The following is a 23887-nucleotide window of genomic DNA, read 5'->3' on the forward strand; positions in this document are numbered from 1 at the left end:
TACACAGAGAGAGTAGGTTGGTATAAAAACCAAGGCCAGGTGACATGTGGTCATTATCAAAGTGGACAGAACAGGATGGATTAAAAGGAGTAAGGGAGGCCAGCTCCGTGGCACTGGCACCCCGGGTTGTAGTCCCAGTTGGGGTGCCAGATTCTGTCCCGGTTGCTCCTCTTCCAGTCCAGCTCTCTGCTGTGGCCCAGGAAGGCAGTGGAGGATGGCCCAGGTCCTTGGGCCCCGCATCCGCATGGGAGACCAGGAAGAAGCACCTGGCTCCTGGCTTTGGATCAGCGCAGCGCACCGGCCTTAGCGGCCACTTGGGGGTGAACCAACGGAAAAAGGAAGACCTTTCTCTGTCTCTCTTTCTCTCTCTCACTGTCTAACTCTGCCTGTCAAAAAAAAAAAAAAAAAAAAAAAAAAAAAAAAAAAAGGAATAAGGGAGAAATTGAGTCAGTGGTCTTAAAAGACAGGAGACAGTAAACCACAGTGCCACATAGGGATGCCTCTGTGGTGACAGGGCTAGACTGTCAGCACTCAGTGTGGGGAGAGCAAGGGGGGCTGTGTCCTAACCAAGAGGATTGGGTCTGTCACCAGTAATAATAAAAATGAACCTATTCAGTTATTTCAGACCAAGCTCAGTGACAAATGCTTTGAACGCATGGTCTCAGTGTACCCCAAATGTGGTGTATGTGTTCTAAAAGACTGTTTATTTGATACCCAGCTGAGGCAGTGAACGACACTAAGTGGCATGGACAGTTTCCTTTTCATTTTTCTTTCCAACTTTCTAAATACTTCAAGGGGAAGTAATTCTTAAAAACATTCTTTACAAAATTAATTTTTTATTTATTTGAAAGGGGATGGGGAAAGAGAGATCTCCCATCTGCTGGTTTACTTCCTAAATGTCTGCAATAGCTGGGGCTGGAGCAGGGTGAAGCCAGAAGCCCAAAACTCAATCCAGGTCTCCCACAGGAGTGGCAGGAACCTAGGTACCTGAGCCTTTCTTGCTGACTCCCCCCAGTGCTCATTAGCAGGAAGCTAGTATTTAGGAGCAGAACCAGGATTCAATGCAGGCCCTTGGATATAGAATATGGGCACCCCAAGTGTCACATTAACTATTGGACCAAGTGCTTGTCCCTAAACTCAGTTTTTATACATTAATCTCCATTTTAACAATGAGAACGCAGCCTCAGGCAGCCTTCAGAAGGGCATAATATTTAGCTAAAACTCAGTGACATTTTTGTTGTTATTTATGGACAGAAATTTTCCATATGCTTTTTATTGGCATTGTTCTTATAGTGTCTGCTGATTTACGGTGATATTGGCTTCCCATTCACAGTAGCAATCTACAGCTTTCTGTTGAAGTACACGAGTTTAAGCAGAAACATGCATTGATTTAAAGAAAAGTATTGCCTAATGTTCAGGTTTTAAGCAGATTTGGCAAAGATCAAGTAGAAGTATGCCAATGACTAAAGCTTGCATTATCTCATTCCTTGCACCAGCTCTGTCAGGAAATAGTATTTTAGTCTCAATTTCACATGCTTGGATATTGAGATTTACCAAGGTTAAGTCATTTACCCATGCTCACTCAGCTAGCAAGTGCCAGAGCTGAGACTTGAAACCCAGGCCTGTGTGACTCTGAGTCCCATGATTTTAATCTCAACGACATAAACTCATAAATTAGATATCTGATGGTAGGTGAGTGTGAAGGCTGGAATGGCTTCATCAAACCATTCAGTACCTTTATTATTTATTATTCTTTCTTAAAAAGGACACATTGCATTTAATAAGTTATCATTAATTTATTGCCCCAGTTATTAGGAATTAATTTAAAATGTGCATTGGGCACTAGCCTTTTAATCAGCTTGAAAGAAACAGTATTGTGTTGGGATATTTATAATGGTATCTTGAGAACAGGAGCTAGCATTTTGGTATAGCTTGTGATACAAAACAGCTTGTGACATCAACATCCCATATCAGAATGCCAGTTGGAGTTCTAAATGCTCAATTTTTGAACTAGCTCCCTGCTAATGTGCCTTGGAAGTGGCAGATGGTAGCCCGAGTACTTGAGGTCCCTGCCATCCAATGAGAGATCCAAATGAAGTTCCTGGCCACTGGCTTTGGCCTGGCCCAGCCCAAGATGTTGTAGCCATTGAGAGAATGAACTAATGGATGGAGAATCTCTCTGTCTCTGTCACTCTGCCTTTCAAATAAATAAATTAATCTTTTAAAATTTTAAGAATTTGAAGGAATATAGTGGTACTTCCCCCAACTACTCTTCCTCCCTCTTCTTCCCTCACCCTCTCTCCCTCCGCCCTCTTCCTCCTCCCTCTCACATTCCCACTCTTAGTTTTTACAGATTTAATATCAGTTTACTTATTGATCATATAGTTAACTCTACACTAAACAAAATAGTTCAACAAATTGTATGAAAAAAAGAAACACTTCCTCAATGGAAGAGACAGGGGCTGTAAACAATCATCAAATCTCAAAATGTCTATTTCACTCCAAGACATTACATTTCAGATACTCTCTATTAGTTACCTTGGATCAGGGAAAACCTATGATATCTGTCTTTCTGGGACTGGCTTTTTTCACTAAGTGTAATGGTTTCTAGTGGCATCCATCTTTTTACAAACACAGGATTTCATTTTTTTTTAACAGCTGAGTAGTACTCCATAGTTTATGTATACTGTAATTTCTTTATCCAGTCAATGGTTAATGGACATCTGGGTTGATTTCGTATCTTAGCTATAGTGAATTGTACAAATCTGTAAATTAATCTTAAAAACAAAAAGTATCTTGAGGACGAATTTTGACTGTGTTAGGACCTCCTAGATTTGTAGTTGTCCATGGTTCTTGGGTTGAGAATGAACCAACATAGGCTCTTCTTCTGTTTACTAGGATACAGAGTTTTGCTTTTTGTATAAGGCAGGCTCAGAAGTAGAGTCTGAACAAAGACAGAGGTGGCCTTTCCCTCTGCCCTGCTATTCAAATGGGACCTATTTCTACTCTAAGAGTCTTATCCAAGGACTTGGCTTCCTTCTTGTTTGCTATCACTCTGGACCTCTGGCTGCTTCTCATTCACTGTCTTAGCATTTATAGCTCTCAGCTGAACTTCATAAAAAAAGATTTATTTATTTATTTGAAAGGAAGAGTTACAGAGACACAGAGTCAGAGAGAGGGAGAGAGAGGGAGGAAGAGAGAGAGAGAGGGAGAGAGAGAGGGAGGGAGGGAGGGAGAGAGGTCTTCCATCTACTGGTTCACTCCCCAGATGGCCGCAATCACTGGAGCTCGCTGATCTGAAGCCAGGAGCCAGGAGCTTCTTCCAGATCTTTTTCACAGATGCAGGGGTCCAAAGATTCAGGCCATCTCCTACTGCTTTTCCAGGCCACAGCAGAGAGCTGGATTCAAAGTGGAGCAACTGGGACTCGAACCGGCATCCAGATGGGATGCCAGCACTGCAGGTGGTGTCTTTACCCACTACACCACAGCACCAGTCCCAGGAGAATGTTTTAAGATGGTTGTCAGGTAATCATTGTCATTTGTGTCCTCAGAAGGATGCTCTGGGTTTCTCTCCAAGCCCATAGCTTGTCTTATGATATTGCCATGCACTTTATTACCTTTCTAAGGCAAGTTAAGAGAGTTTTCCTGACTTTACCTTTGCTTGCCTCTCATTTGCTATTTCCCCAATGCTCCAACAACACTGAACTGTTTCCCTTGAACTTACTATGTTCTTTATTACCTTCCAGTCTTTCTTCTTCTTCTTCTTCTTCCTTCTTCTTCTTCTTTTTCTTTATTTGAGTAGTAGAGTTATAAACAGTGAGAGAGAGAGACAGAGAGGAAGGTCTTCCATCTGCTGGCTCACTTCCCATATGGCTGCAATGGCTGGAGCTGAGCCAGTCTGAAACCAGGAGCCAGGAGCTTCTTCTGGGTCTCCCATGTGGATGCAGGTGCCCAAGCATTTGGGCCATGTTGTACTGCTTTCCAAGGCCATAGCAGAGAGCTGAATCGGAAGAGGAGCAGCCAGGCCTATGATCTGCGCCCATATGGGATGCCAGCACCACAAGTGGAGGATTAACCCACTGCACCACAGCTCTGGCCCTGCTTCCTTCTTCTTTTTTTTTTTTTTAAATTTCTTACTTTATTGGAAAGGCACAGTGACAGAGAGGGAGGGAGTGAGGGAGAGAGCACTTCCATCCACAGGTTCATTACCGAAATGCCTGCAATAGCTAGGGCTAGCCCTGGCTCAAGTCACGAACCAGGAACTCTGTGTGCCTCCCATGTGGGTGGTTGGGTCCCAAGTATTTAAACCATCATCTGCTGCCTCCCGGCACTTTGGTACGCAGCTGAATCGGAAGGGTAGGGTAACCGGCTCTTGAACCAGGCACTCTCATATGAGTTGTGGGTATCCCAGGTAACTGCTGAACCTGCTGTTTCACAATGCCTGCTTCATTTTCCTTTTTAATAATAAGTAAAATGCTGTCATTCACTTGGCTCTTACTATGTGCCTGTTACTGTGCCAAGAACTCTTTGTTTATTTAATTTGGTCCTTATTATAGCTCTTTGAGGAAAGAATTATTACTTCCACTTAATGTATAAGGACAATGAGACAGAAAGAGATTTAGTTACCTGCTCAGGGTCACACAACTGGCAAGGATTTGAACCTGCAAAGTATGACTCAGGGCACATGTCTTCAATCACTACCCATGCTTTGTGACCTGCCATTCATATGGCTAGTTTTTATATAGTACCTCTATTAGGTGTCAACTTTAATATTGATTCCTCTTGGAAATCTGTTCTGATGCCTCTGGGCTATGTTAGCATTCTCCTTCTAGCTGCTTCCACAGCATCATCTGTTTCCCTCTCTTTGTTATGATTCCTGTCTTGTCTATAACATCTACGAGGTAGTGAGTGGTAAGATGTCTTTTTCACAGTTGTAACCTTCACACCAAGCCTGATTTTGAGCAGATAGTGCACATGTAGTGCATGATTATTGATTGAGTGAATGCACTATTTTATTACCCTGTCTCTATCTCTTTCTACTTAGGCTTAACATATTGTAATTCCTATCTCTGAAATGCCTTTGCTTCCATATGCACATTCCTGTTTTCATGCCTCTACCTTATTTCTGTGTCATGATCTCTTGTACGGAAATGAAGGTTCTCAAGCATTTTGTGGGTGATAAAAAATGTTACTTTTGAAATAAAGTTGGTCACTTTCAGTGGCTGTGGCTTAGCTGCCTTTGGATCTTGAAGTGAATAACCTTTGCTAACCTGTTTCAGCATCACTGAAAGTCTCAATCTGACATGCAGGTGGATTTTTAGTGGCTTCAGATTAGGATAAACTCTTTTGCTGATGTAACTTTTAACGTCTAGGCTGGATACAGCAAGGTTTTGTCTCATGGATTCTTCTGTAATTTCACATGGATTTTGTCATGTTAGAGGAGTACATGTTAAAGTTAAGTAGAAATAATGCAGAAACTCCTGGCCTAGGGAAGAATATGGTATTCACAACACAACCATGCAAATATGAACCAACTTTAAAGTACAGGACCTCTTTGAAGGTTGAATAAATGCCCAACATCACCAAATGCCTGGTCAAACTAAAGGTGATGTCTTGATGCTGTTTGAGTTCTTTTTTTAATCTTTTTTTTTTTTTTTTTGACAGGCAGAGTGGACAGTGAGAGAGAGAGACAGAGAGAAAGGTCTTCCTTTTGCTGTTGGTTCACCCTCCAATGGCCGCCGCGGCTGGCGCGCTGTGGCCGGTGTATCACGCTGCTCCGAAGCCAGGAGCCAGGTGCTTCTCCTGGTCTCCCATGGGGTGCAGGGCCCAAGGACTTGGGCCATCCTCCACTGTACTCCCGGGCCACAGCAGAGAGCTGGCCTGGAAGAGGGGCAACCGGGACAGAATCCGGCGCCCCGACCGGGACTAGAACCCGGTGTGCCGGCGCCGCAAGGCAGAGGATTAGCCTATTGAGCCACGGCGTCAGCTCTTTTTTTAATCTTTAAAAAAGATTTATTTTTATTTATTTCAAAGGCAAAGGAGGAGGAGGAGGAGAAAGAGGAGGGGGAGAAGGAAGAGAGAGAGAGAGAGAGAGAGAGAGAGAGAATATGAATCTTCAGTCTGCAGGCTCACCCCAAATGGCCACAGCTGGGGCTGGGCCAGGCCAAAGTCAGGAGCATAGAGCCTTTGCTGGGTCTCCCATATGGATGCAGAGGCCACCATCCATTGCTTTTCCAAGCCATTAGTAGGGAGCTGGACCAGAAGTGGAACATCCAGAACTTGTATCAGTACCCATATGGGATGCTGCTGCTTCAGGCTGTGGCTTTTCCACTGTATCACAGCACTGATCCATAGACCTAGTTTTTTTCTTTTTTGTATTTATTTATGTTTTTCCCCAAAGCAACCTTTTATTTAAGGAATACAAACTTCATGCATTTCATAAATACAACCTTAGAAACATAGTGATTTTTCCCCCCGTACCTACCCTCCCACCCACACTCCTACCCCTCCTTTCCCTCCCTCTCCTGTTTGCATAGACAAACTTTTAATGTCTATGGCATAAATAGGCAAACAAAGTTGGAAAAGGCTATGTTTGGAGTTGCATGGAAATGAATGATTTCCTTTTAACAGATGCAACACTGTCCAGAGAACAATTTGTAGCCCAGCATCTTAGGGTTGCAAGGAATAGAGATTTCTCAATCTTCCTCATCTTTTGTTGAAAGGCTAAAGAACCCTGAGATCCCAGAGAAGCTACAACTCAAATCTCAGGAAAGACAGGAATAGTTCCTCGCTCATGTCAATGTCACTTCCTCACAGGGCCTCAACTTCTCTGCATTTGTGCCATTATCCTGTCCTTCCTAAAATGCATATTTCCTTTGCTTGCTTATCTTTCCCCTGGCTCAGCTGCCGCTGCAGCCCAGACTGTGGATATCCTTCCAGCTCAGCAGCCCATGGATAAACAAGTCTCTAAGCTTCCCAGTTCCTGTTCTCAGGAAAGCAACCTGATTTGCTTAGTTCACCTTTTCTCACCAGCCTGATGGCACAGGTTACTTATGGGTAGCTGAGCTTGTGCCAGGTCTCTATCCCTGAACCAATCAAATGTGGCCAGGAGGTGGGTTAGGTGGTGAGAATCTGATCAGGTAGACCCAACAAGGCTCAGTAAGTAACTGATGCCTTGAGGGAAGGATGTGGGCAAGGGAAGTGCAGGAATTTGAGATTAAATTAAATACTGTACAGTTGAATCCTTGAGGATATTTAAAGAAGTAAGGATCAGGGCCGGCATTGTGGGGTCCTGGATTAAACCACCACTGACTTCCCATACAAGTGTCAGTTTGTGTTTTGCCTGCTCTACTTCCAAGCCAGCTCTCTACTATGGCCTGGGAAATCAGTGGAAGGTGACCCAAGTCCCTACACCCATGTGGGAGACCTGGAACGAAGCTCCCTGACTCCTGGTTTGGCCTTGCTCAGCCCTCACCATTATTGAAGCCATCTAGGGAGTGAACCAATGGTTGGAAAATCTCTGTCTATCCCTATCTCTTGGTAACTCTGATTTTCAAATGCATAAGCCAATCTTTAAAAGGAAATAAATAAGGATTTAGAAGGGGAACCACAAGCTTCCTTAATTACTTAAAAAGAGTTACCCTGGATGAGGAAGTCTTTTTTTCTGCATAGCTTCAGGGAGTACCACAAGAACCAATGAGTAAAAGTCAGAGTAAGGTGTTGTGCATATTAGGAAAAAGAAACCCTAAGAAAAACCATCTCCACATGGACTATCTCTTGAGACCCCCAAGTTTCCTTCATGGAACACATTTGAGCAGAACTTGAGTGCGCTCCTTTGGGGAGGTGTTTGTGCCTTTGGAAAGGTTTAGATTAGATGACCTTGAAAAGTTCTTTGCCACATTTACAATTCCAAGGACTTAGTTTGAAGAGTTTCTTCTCTACACATTCACAAACTATCTAGGCAAACACATGTACACCTTTGAGTTCAACACCTGGCATGTGGCATTTGCACAATTCAGGAGCATTTCCTGATTTGTGCCTCCCAAATTGACTGCAGCGTCATCAGAGGCTACTTAGCCATCTGGCTGCTGCTGCCTCCTGTCTCCTGGAGCGTTCGTTCACTGCTTGCAGCTAGGTTTGGTAGTCTTGGGCTCATTTCATTTTCTGAAGAGCTAAGCAATTATAATATGGGAAGCAAGAACAAGGCTGATGACGGAGCCACCTTGTTCTTAGTGAGAGCAGAAGAAAAGCTTGACTGCCTAAAAAGAATCTACTAGTGACTTTGAATCACCGAACTCATTGCTAACTAACGTTGTAATTAGAGTTAAACCATGAAAGCCAAGATTTAGGAGACCATCTGGTCCGCTGCTTGGAGAGAGGGAGAGAACATTTCAACCTTGGAGAATGGAGTTGCTGGGGCTGCTGAAAATGACCTTGTACTTTACTTGACTTCTTCTATTCCAATCTCCTCTGTGATGGATGGCAAATGCTGTGCTGAAAAAACACAGATGTTGTCCAAGACCTTGACATAATGGGTTCCCTTCATTCTCTGGCCTCAATCCAGCAGCACCAAGTCTGTGGATATTTACTGAGGACCTGTTAAATACAAGATACTGTATTAGTTCCTGTAGATTAAAAACATGTAACATCTTCCTTTAAGGCAACTAGCATCTAATTGGAGGGCAAAACATAAATACTGGAACAATTGAAATGACAAGTCCAAAGAGGTCAAAGTAGAGGGACCATGGTGATATGTGCTTTGATGACTGGAGGGGTAGTTGTGGCTTACAGTGATCCATGGGCTTTTCATTATGGAGATGTTATTGGGCTTTATAGAATTGAATAGTTAAAGTGCACTGAAGGTAGGTAGAGCTGTTATGTGCAAAGTGAGTTGCCAAAAAACCAAGGCCCATGTGGCAGGCCTTGAGTCCATCGATTTGAAGAAAGCACTCTCAATGGATGTTAGATTTAGCATTCTTTCTTGGTAGACAGGGAACTAAACAATTCAGTTATATATCCTCAGTGTGAATCTCTAGCACTCTTTGTAAACTTTGAAATCAGCATTTCAAAGGTAGTTCTCTCCTGTGTTACTGCTTTTGACCTTGAGTTCTCAACTTGCATCCTTTATGGTAATTTAATATCATGTGCCTCTTTTATTGGAGCCAAGATTCTGCCTCCCTATAACACTTTTTTTGTAGCACATAGTTTTTTTTTTAAGATTAATTTTATTTATTTGAAAAGCAGTTATGGGGTGGGGGTGGACGGGGAGGGGAGAGAGAGAGAGAGAGAGAGAGAGAGAGAGAGAGAGACTCTTTCATCTTCTGGTTCATGCTCCAAATGGCCACAGTGGCCTGGGCTGGGCCAGGCTGCAGCCAGGAGCCTCATCCAGATCTCCCAAGTGGGCACAGGGGCCTAAAAACTTGGGTCATCCTCTGCTGCTTTCCCAGGTGTATTAGCAGGGAGCTGGATCAGAAGTGGAACAGGTGGTGGCTTAACCTGTTACACCACATCGCTGATCCCAGAACATAGTTTTGATCTTGGGAAGGCACATTGAGAAACTATCATGCCTTTTCTGTGTCATAATCATTCTGATATTTGTAGTCAGCTGTTACACCGCCTCTGAGTTTGGTCTCCACTGGGCTGTCCATTTCATATTCCTTTCCTGTTTCTCATGGTATTGCCCTCACCATTCTGGATGTTCTCTTTTTGATGCAAGCTACTATTTATTCCAGTTTTGTTTAGTTTTGTGCCTTGTAGCAAGATAATTGGGTGTATGGGTGACATGTCTTTGATGGTTGCCTTTAGCAGGTATGATTACTTCTCAGGAGGAACTTTGAGTCTTTATTGGACTCTGTGAGCTGTGATCTCCTTTGGATCACTGTCTAGAGGGGTCAGAGCTGAAGCATCTGTAACAGAGGAAACTTTGAAGAGAAAGCTGATTTCCTATGTCTTCTTTACTTGCAGTCTATTTTACCGCAGACAGAACACACACCAAGAGAGCACACATTTCTATTCAGTCGGCAAAGCATGAAGCCTCACTGAGCATTTATTTTCTAGATAACCTTCACTGTTTTATTGGCATGTGCTTGTGAAATGATTCAGGCAATTAAATCATTTGTTCATTTGCTCATTTACTGAGCAGCATCTATAACAGACTTGTTCTGCAGATGCAGATTAAAGGTGGCATCTGTGTCCCCAAGGTGATTACAGGCTTAATAGGGACAGGCTGCTGGGTGAGTGGGCTGCAGTTCAGTGGGATAAATGTTAAAATGAGCATAGTAGGGACACAAAGCAAGGAGTGCTGCGGTTGTTTGTACTGGGGGAAGTTGAGGGTAGCAGCAGATAATGATGACCGGGTCATAGGCTGCTGGCAAGCAGAGAGAGTGCCATGCTCATGCATGGCCCCTGCTCCTAGCATTGTGCCTACCTTGTAAATGTTCAATAAATATTTATAGAATAAACTGAATTAGATATTGCCTTCTGCTAGAGTCAGAGCAGCTCTTCTCTGAAGTTGTCTTCAACAAGTAGAAAGTTGAGGAGAAAGAACTCAAAGAGAATGCCCCTCACTACTGGATTTTTGCCAAAAGAGTGCAGAAGGAGTTGTTCCATGTTGAGTTCCTCAGGATGAAGGAACTTTGTGTCTCAACCTGGGCCTTTCTTACCCCTGGTGGGAATTCACGCTGGGGCTCTGGGGATCACCTGTCTCCCAGCCTTTGGTCTTGGAAAGGAGATAACCCTGTACCTGCACATTTTTCTCATTTCTCTCCCTGTAGTGGACTCTCCTCTTGTATTCTCAATGCTTCCAACTCTCATCTCATTTGGTGGTTAGTGGTCTATATGGCAGTCAGAAGTCACGGGTTCTAGTTGCTCAACCAATTGTCAACTCCTCCTGGTATTTACACAGTACACAGTTGTTAAGTGCCTGTCACCCCCCTCCCACACTGTGTTTGTCTCATTCCCCTATACATCCAAAGGAAATGGTGAAATGTGTGTGAACTTTCCTGTGCATACTTCTGTGCGTTCTTTTATGAGATCGCCAGGAAGGGTATCCCTCCATTTATAATGAATAGTCTGTGAGGAGTTTTGGTTTCCTGAGATCACACTGTTTTTAAGAATTGAGACTTGGACCCAGGACTTAAGTTTTCAACACTATTTATTTCCAAAATGAATTTTCTTTTTTTTGAGAGTAACATGCTCACTGTAGAAAATTTGAACAAAATAAGTAAAATAGGGCACAGAGATAGTTGCTGTTATTAGCTTAGAATCTCATTTTTAAAAAAAATTCTATGTCCAGATGTGTTACATACACATTTTTTAAAATTGATATTGGAATCTCATTATACATACTCTCTCACAGCCTGCCTTTTACCATTAAAATAGCATGCATTTATTCAACATGCGCTTCTGGTGCACCCTGTACTTGCCAGGTAGGAACTGACTCATATCATCAGGTGGGGAGAGTGACATGCAACAAATAATCACAGTAACACTTGCAGAGTCAGATACTGGGGTAAGTCCTATGGAGGGAAAAAGAAGATAGTGTGAGACAGGAAAAAAAGGAGGTCTGATCTGGACCAAGGAGTCAGGAAAGGGATTTCTGGAAGAATTGCTATTTAACACTGAGCCCTCTTAGTAGGCTTTTGGCAGGAGAAGAGTGTGGTGAGTTACAGGCAGCATCCTGTCAGGGGGCTGTGAGCAAAACCCCACAGCCAGCAAGAGCTCTCCAGGGCTCTGGGACTGAAGAAAGTTCTCTGTGCCTGTTGGGAGGTAAATAAAGGAGAGGAACCTGGCAAGAGATGAAGCTGAGAAGGAGGGCAGAGCCCAGAATCCCATGGTCATATAGGGGCAAGCAGCTTTGTTCTACAATGAGGGAACTTTGTTAGTGGTCACAGAACAGTGGAAATAAAAGATAAGAATATTTGGTGAAAAAATGTTTGAAACCTGTGCATAGTTTTTGCCTATATAAGGGCTTGTTGAAGACCTATCATATCAAGTAAAGGACTTGAAGGATTTTAAACAGGGGAGTGACGTGATCTGCTTCACTTTAAGATGCGCACACAGGCTGGATTGAGAAATAGGAATAGAGGGCAGGAAGGGAGGAGTTTATCGTCACATATTTTCTAAGGCAATTTTTAGAAAAGATTTGTAAGAGAAATTTATTTGACTGGGAGGGGAACACACACACACACACACACACACACACACATTTTATCCCTAAATGGCTATAAGAGCCAGGGGTGGGACAAGCTGAAGCCAGGATAATGGAGCTCACTCCAGGTCTTCCACATGACTGACAGGGACCTAAGTACTTGAGCCATCACTGCTTCATCCCAGGATGTGCACTAACAGGAAGCTGAATTAGAGGCAGAGCTTGGGACTTGATCTGAGGCATTACAATATGGGGTACAGTTGTCCTGAGCAACACTACACCTGCCCCTAGAAGGCCATCTTTAATGGCACCATACTATTCTATTTGCTTAATATGCTGTAATTTTTGAAAGCCTTGATTTGGTGTCATTTTTGTTATGATTTTTGTAAAAAAGAGTGTCCCTATAGGTTAGGAGAGCATGGCAGCGATGATTGACTTCAGCTGACTCTCTGGAGGAGGAAGCATTGACTCAGAGGGCATGCGTGGTTATAAGGCTGTGTTTCCATATGGTTAGATTGTCCCCTAAAAAGGCCATGCAAGCACCAGTTTTCAGATAGGGAGTGTAATGACTTCTGTACATCCTGGCCAACACTGACCATAATTTTAAATAAGTTTTTGGGCATTTTTTTTTTGCAAGTATGCTGGTCATTTATGACTCTTGGAATGCTCCTGACCCTACCAACATCAGTTTTTAGATAGAGAACCTTTCAGTCTAGCTCATACCCCTTTAGGACATGTCTCAGAGAAGATGTCACAAGATTTCCTGGCCAGGCCATCTCTAGCTCTAGGGAGACTGTCGTCAAGATTCCAAGATTCCGAGAGAAAAAATGTCTTCCTATGAGCAGGAGACCTAAGCCTTTTTATTTACTACAGAGACTCATACAAAAAGGACAAAAAAATCAGAAAGATCCTAGCAACTGAGACCCCCTTCCTCTGCTGGTATGCAGTTGTCCCTCAGTAACCACAGAGAATTGGTCTCAGATCTCCCTAGCTCTGGAGGCTCAAGTCCCTTATGCCAAATGACAGCATTTGCATATGATTTATGCACATCTTCCTGTGTAGTTTAAATCATCCCTGGATTACTTATAACATCTAATACAATGTAACTGCTATGTCAGTAGCTGCTATACTGTATCTTTTAGGGAATAATTGCAAGGAAAAAGAAGTCTGTACATGTTCAGTACACACAGAAGTATTGTTTTCCAAATATTTTCCAAATGTGGTAGGTTGAGTCTGAATGTGGAGCCTGTGGCTGACTGTGGAAGACAACTGTGTGCTAGAAGCATTCAGCTATTGAGATCAGTGCAGTTCGATGGGAACAGAACGTGAAGCATGTGTGCAATTTTTTAAAAAGATTTATTTATTTATTTGAAAGTCAGAATTACACACAGAGAGAGGAGAGGCAGAGAGAGAGAAGTCTTCCATCTGATGGTTCACTCCCCAGTTGGCCGCAGCTGCCGGAGTTAAGCTGATCCAAAGCCAGGAGCCAGGAGCTTCTTCCAGGTCTCCCACGTGGGTGCAAGGGCCCAAGGACTTGGGCCATCTTCTACTGCTATCTCAGGCCACAGCAGAGAGCTGGATCGGAAGAGGAGCAGCCGGGACTAGAATCGGCGCCCATATGGGATGCTGGTGCCTCAGGCCAGGGCGTTACCCTGTTGTGCCACAGTGCCGGCCCCGCATGTGTGCAATTTTTAAAAATGTATGTTATATTTACCTTAGAGGCACACACACGCACATGCACATACACACAGAGCCTGTCTGCTGGCTTACTCCTCAGTTGTCTGCAAGGGCCAGGACTGTACCAGGCCAAAGCTCAGAGCTTGGAATTCTTTCCAGGTTTGCCATGTGGGTAGCAGGGATCCAAGTACTTGTGCCATTGCCTGCTGCCTCCCAAGTGTGTGTTAGCATAACACTGGAATTGAGAGCAGAGCCTGGACTTGAACCCAGGAGTTCTATGGAATGTAAGCATCCCAACCAGTGCCTTAACTACTTGACTCATGTTCACTCTCATATATGAAGTTTAAAATTTTCTGGTGTCACACACATACGCACAAACAGTAAAGTAGTAAAACTAATTCTGATAGTGTTTTGAGTATATTAAAATATCATTTTATATATAATCAATATAAACATTAGTGATGATATCTTACATTATTTTTCCCAGTACTAGGTCTTTTAAATTCAGTGTTTAGTTGACATTCAAGCATGCCTCAGATTGTACTGACCACATTTTTCTTTCTTCCCACCCTCCCTCCCTCCCTCCCTTCCCTCTCTTCCCTCTCTCCCTCCCTCCCTTCCCTCTTTCCATCCACTGTTAGATTTATTAATTTATTTGAAGGGCAGAGTTATAGAGAGGCAGAGACAGAGAGAAGTCTTCCATCCGCTGGTTCACTCCCCAAATGGCTGCAACGGCTGGAGCTGGGCCAATCCGGAGCCAGGAGCTTCTTCCGGGTCCCCCATGCAAGTGTAGGGGCCCAAGGGCTTTGGACATCTACTGCTTTCCCAGGCTGTAACAGAGAGCTGGACTGAAAGTGGCACAGCCAGGATTCAAACTGGAGCCCAAATGGGATGCCAGCACTGCAGGTGGTGGCTTTACCCGCTATGCCTCAGCACCAGCCGCGCTAACCACATTTCAAGGGCTTGCTGATCATAGTTGGCTTTTGCTGCTGGTACCCGCCATGTGTATTGGCCAGCATGTTTAGTAGACTGGAAGGTCTGACACAAGATTGTTGCTACCATGAGATTTCAAGCTGGAGAGTTTAGTTAGCAGCAAGGACATCAAAGGGAGGATTCCCGTTGTCCAAGCCTTGTGCAGGGCAAGTGGTGAGGAACTGACACCGGTCTCTGTCCTTCCGGTCCTGCTCCTTCGATTTTGAGGGTCCTGTGATGTAACAAAGTTCATGCTGCATAGGAAACTCTCACTGGATGCTGGAGGCCATGTCATAGTTGTGATGGTTCTATACTCGGCACAGAAGTCACATTAAATTAAGAGTTTTGATCCAAAAAGCAGAGAGAAGACTTTCTGGGGAAGTGCTCTGGTCCTGTCTACCCTGAGCCCTGAAGCCTGAGCCTTAAGGATATTTCTGTTTTTCAAGGAGAATGGACTTGGGTTCGCCTTTAGGGACATCATTCATCTTTGCCTTTATTATGTCTGTTGAATATATTGAGTGGCCAGCAGGTGGTGCCAGAGACAGTTGGTAAAGAGGAAAGTGTGGAGGGTCTGCGTGAGGCTACGACTGCAGGGACCCTTGACTGCTGATCCGGTACTCAGAAGCTGATGTGATGAGAAACTGGGTGTGGGAATCCCTTGGTCCTTTTACTGTGGAAAATGAGTAACTGGAGAGCAAATTCTTGCTGTCTACAATACCAGTAAATGTTCTTTTTACTTTGATAAATATTTATAAAAAGTCAGTTCTAGACCCAACCAGGAAAAACAGAGAAAACCTTCAAGGAGATAATTTTTAAGGCTTGGTATAAAAAAAGAATAAAAATACTTTGTTAGTGAATTTTATAAAGAATATGAGTTGATATGATTATAGAACACAGTAAGAGTTTTAGAAAGGAAGTGGTAGAGAAGTTCTTTTTAGAAGGAAGAACAGGAAACAGGATTAGGTAATCCTGGGTAACTTCCTGGAAGAGGTGGCCCCCAAGGCTAACCTGGGGGGGGGGTGGGAGTGATGAAGATTTTTGTAAGTGGTTGGGATAGGAGTGGGAGTATCAAGTAGAGTGAAATGGTAGAGGAAACCTAGATCTAAAGGACCATAAATGTTTTGCAGTCCATCCTTCCCCATTTCCACATTTCATGCTTGAAGCCCCTTTTCAGAATTCCTACTAAGTGAGAGGTGAAGGGAGGCTGGAATGGATTTGCTTAAGAAAAACCCATGGGCCAGCATTTGGTGCAGCAGTTGAAGTCATCAGCTGAGGTGTGCTCAGACCATGTCAGAGTGCCTGGTTCATGTCCTGGCTCTTCTGCTTCTCATCTAGCTTCCCGTTAATGTTCGCCCTAGGAGGCAGTGGGTGATGGCTTATGTGGTCCCTACTGCCCATGCGGGAGACCTGGATGGAATCCTGATTTTGGCCCTATCTAGCTCTGGCTGCTGCAGGCATTTGGAGGAGTGAACCAGAAGATAGAAGATCTCTCTATCTTTATGCCTCTCAAATAAAATGAAAACAATGAGATAATAAGAAAACTGACTTGTTAACTCAGAGGACATAAACAGGCAGCTTCCTGGCTCAGTGCACATACTGAGCCTGCGATGCGTGTTGCTGGCCTGCAGAGTGTTTTACACCATTTTCAAATTAGTTGTTGATGTGTAAACATCTGGATTTATCACTGTGGCATCTGCATTTCTGGTTGGAGATGGGTAGTGGTTGTCCCCTAGGATTAGGATAAGAGTCCCTCTGCTTGCCTAGCTTTGGGCTGCCCCACCTGCTGCAGGTGTTCAATTTTGGAATCTTTGGCTTAACTGCTGCATCTCTCTAAGACTTCGCTGCTCTTGGTGAGCACAGGGTTGAAGAAAGCAAGAATAGGAATATTCTTCTCTGCTTATAAACCTCCCAGTGATCCAATGCAAAGTTCAGGAGATAATTTATGTGGAATAAGATAAAGAATACATCATTTTTCCCCTTAAGATTTGTTTATTTATTTGAAAAGCAGAGTTACGGAGAGGCAGAGGCAGAGAGAGAGAGAGAGAGAGAGAGAGAATGAATCTTCCACCCGTGGTTCACTCTGCAAATGGCCACAATGGCCAGAGCTGGGCTGATGCAAACTCAGGAGCCAGGAACTTTTTCCAGGTCTCCCACATGGGTGCAGGGTCCCAAGGTCTTGAACATTTTTCTGCTACTCTCCCAGATGCATTAGGAGAGAGCTGTATCAGAAGTGGAGCTGCTGGGACTCAAACCAGTGCTCATATGAGATGCTGGCACTGTGAGCGGCGGCTTTACCTGCTACACCACAGTTTTGACCTCATATCATTTCTTAAAATGTTGCGATGAAAGCAAAGTACAGCAAAATGCAATTCCCAACAGGGATTGTTGATTAGAAGCATGGAAGGTAGAGTCCATACAGTGGAATGTTTAAGAACAGGACATGCATTTTAGAAACTTCCCCAGAATGCAGAAAAAGGTGAAAGGGATGCAAAGAGTGAAGAAATGGAGAAGCCAGTGATCAAAAGTGCAACCTACACGTAATGAGAATTTGTGAAGAGCAGATAGAGTATACATGGTGATTGAGGGAATAATAGGAAACTTTCCACAACTGAAACAAGCAAACCAAAACCTCCACTTAGATAGAAAGTAAATTTTTTAGGCAGCACTTCAAGGTGAGGATAAATGCTGTTAAGGATTTAAATTTTTAGGGAGGAACAGAAAGTTCTATAGGCGCCAAACAGGAAATTAGAAAAAAAGAACAGAGGAGGCTATTTTATTTGTTTATTATTTTTATTTATTTGAATGATGAGAGAGAGAGAGAGAGAGTGAGAGAGAGAGAGAGTGAGTTAGCCCTTTCGTCTAGCTGCTGGTTCATTCTCCAAATGTCTGCAACCACCAGAGTTGGGACAAGCTGAAACCAGGAGGCAAAAACTCATTCTGGATCTCCCTTGTGAGTGGCAGGGACCCAAGTACTTGAGCCATCAAAAACAGATTATTTTAAGAGCATATCAATCAAGTTAATTTCTATTTTCTTGTTTTGAATAGCCAGTGTTGGGTGAACGTGGGCAAGAGCTGGACATTTCTGAGAGGACACAGGGCTGTCCTGCTGTGGTTTGTGCCTTCTGAGCCTTCTGTTGAAATTTAATCCTCATTATGAGAGATTAAGAGGTGATCAGAACTCTGCCCTCATGAATGGGTTAATCCATTCATACGATTAATGGATCAAGGAGAGTGAGTCTGCGCTAAGAGCCAGTATGGCTCTGTCCCTGGGGTGTGAGCCTCTCTTTGTTTTGCACATGACCAGGACTCTGTGAGTGAAAGGATCATCACCAGGACCCATCTTGGGTCTCGGAGTAGAACTGTGGCCTGCAGTAAATCTCTTTTCTTTATAGTTTAACCCAGTCTGTGGCATTGTGTTATTAGCAACAGAAAACAGACCAGGACTTCACCCCGTAATTTTATATCAGGGGAGATAATGTTTGACCAAGGCTTCCAGGAGACTTCCGACAGTCTCAGAGAATATGCCTACTACATAACTACACTTATGCAAAATAGCTCTAGATGTTTCATATCCCAAGCAGTTCAGTCAAAAACAAACTCGAAAATGAGAAAATTGGAGAAGGAGGGGAAAATGGTAGCAAGTACAACAATGAGCTGAAGAAACAGAGATAAGTAAACAGAAATGTTAACTAGCAGAAAAAAATGTCCCAGCCCATAATTGCCAGCTATAGATAAAAACTGTTGCAGCCACTCAAATGCCCTATATAACAGGGATTAGGTTTGTGTATGAATGACAATTTGTTCACAAGATAACTTTAAAAAAAACCCATCATATTCACTTCTTCTGAAAATATTATATATAAACACATTATTTTTTTGGAAGCAAAAGCGGATGTATTAATATCACGAAATGCAGGATTTGTGAAAAACATCATAAAATGTAGAAAGAAAGGTATATTATTATGTAAGGGGTTTAATTCAATGAATGCAACCCTTATAAATGTATTTCAAATAATATGCCTACCACATTTATTTTTTACTATAAAAATATAACTTCCACATACAAGAGAAAAAATGTGCTGTTTATATTTCTGCATCTGGTTTATTTTGCTTAGCATAATGATCTCCATTCCCATCCATTTCATTGTAAATGTCAGGATTTTATTCTTTTTTTAGGGTTGAACAATATTCTATTGTGTGTGTATACCACGTTTTCATTATCCACTCATCCATTCTTAGACATCTAAGTTGATGCCATATCTTTGCTATTGTGAATTTGGCTGCTATAAACATACAAGTGCAGGTATCTTTTTCATATGCTGACTTCATTTCCTTTGGATGTAGTCCCTTTGGAGTAGGATAACTAAGCCATATGGTAGATCTGTATTTAGTTTTTTGAGGAACCACCATATTGTTTTCCATAATGGCTATGCTAATTTGCATTCCCTCCAACAGTGTATTAGGTTTCCCTTTTCTACACATTCTTGCCAACATTTGTTATTTTTTGACTTTTTGAAGATAGCCACTTTCTTACTAGAGTAAGGTGATAACCTCATTGTGGTTTTTACTTGCATTTTGCTGAGGATTAGTGATATTAACTGCTTTCTCATGTGTTTGTTGACCACCTGTAATTGTTTTTAAAAAATCATCTGTTCAGACTCTGTCCATTTCTTAACTGGGTTGTTTGTTTTTTGTTGAATTCCTTGGGCTCCTTGTACATTCTGGATATTAATCCTTTATCAGATGCACAGTTTGTAAATATTTTCTCTTCATTAGTTAGTTGTCACTTCACTCCATTGTTTCTTTTGCTGTTTAAAAGCTTGTTAATTTGATCTATAATTTGGTCTATTTTTCCTCTATTGCCTATGCTTTGGGGGTCTTATCCCCAAAATAGTTGCTTATCCCAATGTCTTATAGAGATGACAGTCTATTTTCTTCTAGAAGTTTCATAGTTTTAGGTCTTACATTTAGATTTTCTATCCATTTTGAGTTGATTTTTGTATAGGGTAAAAAGTAGGTGTCTTATTTCAAACTTATGCATATGGAGATTCAGTGTTCCTACCACCATTTATTAAAAAGATTGTCTTTTCTCTGGGAAGTGTTTTCAGCAACTTTGTCAAAAATAAGTTGATTATAGATGTATGGATTTATTTCTGGGGTTTATATTCTGTTCTATTGGTCTGTGTGTCTATTTTTAGATTAGTACCATGCTGTTTGGGTTGCAATAGCCTTGTAGTATATTTTGACATTTTATGTTGTGATGCTTCTGGCTTTGTTTTTTGTTGTTGTTCAATGTTGTTCTGGCTGTTTGAGATGTGTTGTATTTCCTTATGAATTTTAGGATTTTTTTTCTATTTCTGTGAAGAATGTTATTAGTGTTTTGATAGGGATTGCACTGAATCTGTAAATTGCTGCGGATAGGATGGATGTTTTGATAGTACTAATTCTCCCAATCCATGAACATGGGAGGTCTTTCCATTGCTTTGGTGTGTATTCTTCAGTTTCTTTCATTATTACTTCATGACTTTCATTGTAGAGGTCTTTCACATCCTTGGTTAAATTTATCTCAATGTACCTAATCTTTTTGTAGTTATGGTGAATGAGATTGTTTTTCTAAGTTCTTTCTCAGCAAGATCATTGTTGGTATCTAAAAAAGCTACTTATTTTACCAAGTGATCTTGAATATTATTGAAATGTCCAACTTAGCGGCAGTTCCAAAAACATGGGTTTTATGTGATTTGTCATCTGCAAGCCTGAACAGAGTTCACAGCTACAAAAGGCACTAAAATCATTCCAGAACTTTCTCCTCTCACTGCTTCAGAAATAACATTTTTTTTTTCTGCTTAGCACATTTAGACTTGCAAGAATTGCTTGTGACTATTAATCTAGCATAGAATGAAGGTGGCTCCAAAACCTTTGGTCAAATTAAATAAGACTTGAGAATAGGAAGTTTTAAATACTATTTATTTGGAAATATTTCTTATGATTTCAAAGAGTGATAATTATGTGGAGCAAGGGATTTGCATGGTGCTCAGATTTTGCTAAGGTGAATGTTTCCATTGGACATTGAATTGTAAATTCCAATATCAAATCTTCAGCAGGAATCATGTCACACTAAACATTTGCAGAATGGATGTTGCCTGACTTAGTGGTTTTTTTGTTTTCTTTAGACTGATGATTAATAATGTGGTTGCTAAGTAATGCCTGCACCTGGTCTGGATTTTCCATGTTTATGAGACTTTAATGATTCTTAACATCAGTCAACATTTTTTTTTCTCTTTTCGGTTTTCTTGTTTTTCCTTTTTTCTCTCCCTCCCTTCCTTCCTTTCTTCTCCCATCTTGTCCTTTTTTCCCTTCCTTTCATGGAGCACAAATGTACCTATTTCAAACACTGCCTTTAATTAAGCTTCTTTCTGTGGAATGCATGGTCATGAAATCTGGACAGATTTGGGAGAGATTCCAGGAGTTGATGAACTCTAAATCCTCAGTTGAGGCAAAAATCTCATCTAGAACATCTGGGCAATGGTCATTTAACCCTTTCGTATTCAAATTTAATTACTACACCAGTTTATCATCTCAAGTTCTTGGAGGTAAGGGCCCCCCTTCCTTGACATGGTCTTCAGAATCTGAGAGTGGCAGCTTTGTCCTGCCAGGAAGTGAAGGTCCTATGCCTTCGATAATAAAAGATTCTTTCTTAATACAGCTGTATTGAGGCAGCTTTGATGACTATGCAAACTGAATGCACATGATAAACTAAATAGCACTAAGAAAAAAAAAACTTTCAGCTTAGATAATGACTGTGCTGTAGGCTGATCTGAGCTTATAAACTGTAAAATAAATGGTGTGCTCCAAAGGGTTCTGGGTGGATTCATTGATGAGATTTTTCTCTAGATGCTTCCCTTCTCCCCAGGAATACTGTGTGACGATTAGCTGTTTAGTTGTAGAGTCAGATGGCATGGTTTAAATCCTTTCCTTGCCCCTTAATAGCTGTACAACTTAGGCAAGTACCTATCTTACAGAATTGTTAGGGGATTAAGTGAGATCATATATGTTAGTACTGAGTTTAATCCCTGGTATATAATTAGTATGAGTTCTTCTTGTGCTGTTACTATTACTACTACCACTACTTATGTCAATTCTAAAATCCTACCACAGGGCTATCCTTTAGTGTGCAGAGGCTCTGAGTTAGTAGGGACTGGGGAATCTGGGGCCGTGGAATCTGCCTTTTTAGCAAGCTCTATGAGTGATTCTTTTTTTATTTCTATTTATTTGAAAGATGGAATGATGTGTGATGATGTGTGTGTGTGTGTGTGTGTGTGTGTGTGTGTGTAGAGAGAGAAAGTGGATTAATTTTCCACTTACTGATTCACTCCCTAAATGCCTGCAACAGCTGGAGCTGGGCCAGGCTGAAGCTAGGAGCCAGGAACTCCATCTGGACCTCTCATGTGGGTTGCAGGGACTCATGTACTTGGACCATCATCTACTGCCTCTTAGGGAATGCATTAGCAGGAAGCTGCGTAAGAAACACAGGTGAAAGTTGATTCCAGGCACTCCACTAAGGGCTGTGGGCATTTGAAGCAGTGGCTCTGCTTGCTGGGCTGCCACACCCACCCCTCCCTGATGGATTCTGTTGCAGGTGGTTCTCAGATGAGGCTTTGAGGAACCACCACATTGGAGAAGTGCTTTTGGGATCTGAAAGTTTTACAGACTTGAGATGGACACTGGCCAAGGTATGAACAGCTTCGTGGGGAACTATCACTGTCATCAGTTTGCTAACAAGTATTCATTCAACAAACAGCTGTGGCAAACTGGCTGTACACAGTGCACTGTGTGAGCTGACAATATTGAAATGAGACTGCAGCTGCTTCACTTAAAATGTTCTCTATCTCTTCCTCTCTGTAACACTACCTTTCAAAAAATAAATAAATAAATCTTCAAAAACAAACAAAAAAATGCTCAGAGCCTGATGGAAGACGAAATGAGGTTAATATGGGTGCCACTGGTGCTATGTAAATGAACATTTAAAATGTTAGCTATCCCATATTAAAATAAAAAGTGCTTATTTACATATTCCCTAAAATATATAATGGTGATACTATATACTCTTTGTAAAGTAACTATTTCACTTAAACAAATTCAGTTGATCAGAACGAATCTATCAAGGAGTAGAAGTGGTAGACAGTGCAAATCCTGAAGAGAAGGGAAGTTTAGCAAGGGCTGCTTTTTGGGCGGAGGTACTGTAGGGCTGCACTGAGTGTAGTTCATGAGATACAGGAGTTGGTGGCTCACCCTGGGAGGGCAGGCATGTTTCATAGGGGAGTAGCAGTCTCCCTCCCTCTTCTCTAATCAACAATATAAAATCCACCACGAAGAGGCCTACAGTTTGGCACAGCGGGTTAAGCCACCACCTGTGACACTGGCATCCCATATGCCTGCAGGTTCGAGTCCTGGCTGCACCACTTACAATCCAGTTCCCAGCTAAGGCAGTTGGGAAAACCAGTGGAAGATGGCCCAAGTGTCTGGTCCCCTGCAACCGATGTGGGAGACCCAGATGGGGTTCCAGGTTCCTAATTTTAGCCTGGCCATGCCCTGGGTTTTGCAACCATTTAGGGAGTGGGTACATGGAAGATTTTCTCTGTCTCCCCCTCTCTCTGTCACCCTTCTTTCAAATAAATAGAATAAATCTTTAAAAAATCTGCCATAGACAAACAGTCCCCTCTGTGGAGTACCCACTCTTCTGAGTGTTCTGTACATTTTGTCATTTAATTCTTCTAAGGGCATCAAGGCATAGGAAGGATGCTGTCCCCATTAAGCAGCTGAGAAAATCAAGGTCACAAAGGTAGGAAGGAGGAGGAGCTCAGCAGGTTCACTGTGCAGTCTGGCTCTGAGCCAGCGTTCTGCCTTGCTGACCTGGTCAGGGATTAGAGTAAATGGTCACCATGTGGCCTCAGGGAAGTGTCTATGAGGGGTGTGTTTGTAGTGGGGGAAGCTGGTGGGAGTCAGCACAAATTACAATTTTTTTGTTCAAAAAGTTATTAAGTATTTAAAAATGGCAACAGCAGAACATCAAACCGAACATGAGGTCCTTCT

At 42.3% G+C, this 23887-nt stretch overlaps 1 protein-coding gene across 25 annotated transcripts in view; it reads left to right on the forward strand.

Annotated features, from left to right (window-relative positions):
* Nucleotides 1-23887, forward strand: part of LOC127490526 (uncharacterized) — a 451570-nt gene that overhangs the window by 179140 nt on the left and 248543 nt on the right. For 4 of the 25 annotated variants that reach the window (XR_016236416.1, XR_016236427.1, XR_016236412.1 and 1 more), the window contains one exon: nt 22434-22720. The exons of the other annotated variants lie outside the window; for them this stretch is intronic. The gene's annotated coding sequence lies outside the window, so the exon portion shown is untranslated. Of the gene's footprint in view, nt 1-22433; nt 22721-23887 lie in introns of those variants that run through there. 25 annotated transcript variants of the gene reach the window in all.

Source organism: Oryctolagus cuniculus, chromosome 6 (genome assembly GCF_051225735.1).
Source record: "Oryctolagus cuniculus isolate XC-2025 breed Fujian yellow rabbit chromosome 6, ASM5122573v1, whole genome shotgun sequence".
In the NCBI taxonomy this organism is placed as follows: domain Eukaryota; kingdom Metazoa; phylum Chordata; class Mammalia; order Lagomorpha; family Leporidae; genus Oryctolagus; species Oryctolagus cuniculus.